This window comes from Eriocheir sinensis, unplaced genomic scaffold, assembly GCF_024679095.1.
Source record: "Eriocheir sinensis breed Jianghai 21 unplaced genomic scaffold, ASM2467909v1 Scaffold325, whole genome shotgun sequence".
NCBI classification, from domain to species: Eukaryota; Metazoa; Arthropoda; class Malacostraca; order Decapoda; family Varunidae; genus Eriocheir; species Eriocheir sinensis.
The window spans coordinates 360,037-363,676 of NW_026111638.1; positions in this window are offsets into that span (position 1 = coordinate 360,037).

The following is a 3,640-nucleotide window of genomic DNA, read 5'->3' on the forward strand; positions in this document are numbered from 1 at the left end:
TCTCCAGGGTTGGTTTGATATAAATAAAATGATTTAAATCAAGTGATTTAAATTGATTTAAATCAGAGTAAAAAAAATCATGATATAAATCAAATTGAATATACTGTATTTAAAATGATTTACTATGTGTTTCAGGCGCTATGAAACACAGTTTTTCGAATATAACATTTTAACAAAGCGTCGGACAAGGATGGTATTTTGAAAGACGATGATTAAGACCCCAACCTAATTGGCAAAAATAGGCTTAGGTGCCAAATGTGAATGATTACGGCACTTGTAAGAGTAACTTCAAGGTAAACTTCACTAAAATATACAGGCACGGGTAGCGAGGCTACGTGCCGTCATCATGTACGCACCGCCTCTCGTTGAAGGCGTGACGTCAATGTGACGTTTTACTATGAAGTAGCAGTAATCACTGACTCAACTGGTAGTTCTCTCTGTCCTCTCTCTCTCTCTCTCTCTCTCTCTCTCTCTCTCTCTCTCTCTCTCTCTCTCTACTCAACAAGAGTAGAAATGCAATGTTTTGGAGCCTTCTGATTAATGTAAAATCACTTAGGTTTAAGAATCTATGTAAATCTCTCTCTCTCTCTCTCTCTCTCACACACACACACACACACACACATACACACACACACACACTAGTTCAGCCCTATACATAGGGATGATGCTCATTTGAAATTATTATATATTTGAGAAAAAGTTTTACTCGCAGGAAATTATTTATCCTTTGCACGGAAAATACGGTCTTTGCTACAACATGCTGTAAGTATATAACATAGTGCAGTGGCTGAACTATTTTTACTGTGTGTATGTGTGTGTGTGTGAGAGAGAGAGAATTGCCAGTTGAGATGATGACTACTACGTCATAGTTACACGTCACATGGACGTCACGAACGAGAGGCACCTAGCCTCGCTACCCGTGCCTCTATAATTTAGTGCAGTTTACCTTAAAGTTACTCCTACAAGTGCCGTAATCATCCACATTTGGCACCTAAGCCTATTTTTGCCAATTAGGTCAGGGTCTTAATCATCATCTTCCAAAATACCATCCTTGTCCGATGCTTTGTTAAAATGTTATATTCGAAAAACTGTGTTTCATAGCGCCTGAAACACATAGTAAGTGTTATATATATATATATATATATATATATATATATATCTATATATATAGATATATATATATATATATATATATATATATATATATATATATATATATATATATATATATATATATATATATATATATATATATATATATATATATATATATATATATATATATATATATATATATATATATATATATATATATATATATATATATATATATATATATATATATATATATATATATATATATATATATATATATATATATATATATATATATATATATATATATATATATATATATATATATATATTGATAATAATAATAAATGTAATTATGAAGTTTAATGAGCTTAATTTTTTAATGCAAAGTAACATGATTAATTTTAATTTCTTATTTATATGTTCCAAATTTGACAACATATAAGTGAGCAAGTTGGCAACTCATGATTTTTATTTGACAAACTCATCTTGGGTAAAGTATATTAAACTATGGTTTCATTTAACATTGGCCAAGTTTAATACAAGAAAATGGCCTCATAAGACTGAAAGAAATAATCAGTGGAAACAAACAATGATTAATGCAAAAAAAAAAAATGAAGAAAATCGATTTGAATAAAAAAATCCGATTTAAATAAAATCGATTTTTTTTTTATCATGATTTTTTCCAACCCTGCTTTTCTCCCTAATTGTTCCTTCATTAACTCCTTTCTTTATATTTCCTGTCTTATGCTCCTCGTTAGTAAGTATTATTTTAATTTTTGTTTCCCGTTCCTTGTCGATGAGCCCTCCTTCCCTTCCTTTCTTTCCTTCTTACCTTCTTTAGCTTCTATTTTATCGCCTGTTTCCTTCCTTCCGTGCCTGTTATTCTTTTCTGTATTCGTTCTTCTTTTTCTTCCTTCTCCTCTTCTCTTCCTTCCTTTTCTTCTTCTTCCTCTTCCTCCCCTCCTGCTTTTCGCCGCTCCCCCGCCATTATTTGGTATGCCATTCCCTTTTTTGCTTTATTTATCTCTTCCTCACCCTGCTTTCCCCTCCTTATCTCTACCTTTCCTCCTCCCCTTCCTTACCTCCCCTTCCCTTCCTTAGCCCCTCTCCACTTCAGTCCCTCCACCTACCTTCAGCCCTTCATTACCGAGAAGCACTCAACGTTCACATAACACACACACACACACACACAAACACACACACACACACACACACACAGTAAACGAAAAATATGAATAAGAAAAGGCAAAAAAAGTTTACAAGAAAAAAAAAATATATATATATATATATATATATATATATATATATATATATATATATATATATATATATATATATATATATATATATATATATATATATATATATATATATATATATATATATATATATATATATATATATATATATATATATATATATAAAATTAGAATAAGAAACAGAAAGGTAGATGGAATAATTAACACAGAAATATATATATATATATATATATATATATATATATATATATATATATATATATATATATATATATATATATATATATATATATATATATATATATATATATATATATATATATATATATATATATATATATTTTTTTTTTTTTTACAGCTGGGGTGTCGGTTTAAGGGGATAAAAAAATTTTAGCAAATGTGAAAAAAAAGCCCGCTACTCACTGCTCTTATAAAGAGTTAGAGGAGTGGCCGAAAGATAGGTCAATTTCGAGAGGAGATGTGTTCTGATACCCTCCTCATGAAAGAGTTCAAGTCGTAGACAGGAGGAAATACAGATGAAGGAAGATTGTTCCAGATTTTACCAGCGTGAGGATGAAAGAGTGAAGATGCTAGTTAACTCTTGCATAAGGGAATTCGACAGTAAAGGGATGAGCTTGAGTAGAAAGTCGTGTGTGGCGAAGACGAGGGAGGAGGGAGGAATGCAGTTAGCAAGTTCAGAAGAGCAGTCAGCATGAAAATATCGATATAAGATTGAAAGAGAGGCGAAATTTCAGAGGCAGAAGACTATCAGTACGAGGAGGAGAGCAGATGAGACGAAAAGCCTTAGACTCCACTCTGTCCAAGAGAGTTGTGTGAGTGGAGCCCCCCCTCACGTGAGATGCATACTCCATACGAAGGCGGACAAGACCCCTGTAAATGGACAGCAACTGTGCAGGGGAGAAGAACTGGCGGAGACGGTACAGAACGCCCAACCTCGAGGACGCTGATTTAGTAAGGGAAGAGATATGAAGTTTCCAGTTGAGATTTTGAGTTAAGGATAGACCGAGGATGTTTAGTGTTGAAGAAGGTGACAGCTGAGTGTTGTCAAAGAATAGGGGATAGTTGTTTGGAAGATTGTGTCGAGTGGAATGTGGAAAAACTGTGTTTTTGAGGCGTTAAAGGACACCAGGTTCCTCTTGCCCCAATCGGAAATAATAGTAAGGTCTGAGGCTAAGCGTTCTGCCGCCTCAATCCTAGAATAATTTAGTTCCTGTTTTGTGGGTCTTCTATTAAAAGAAGTTGCGTAATGCAGAGTAGAGTCA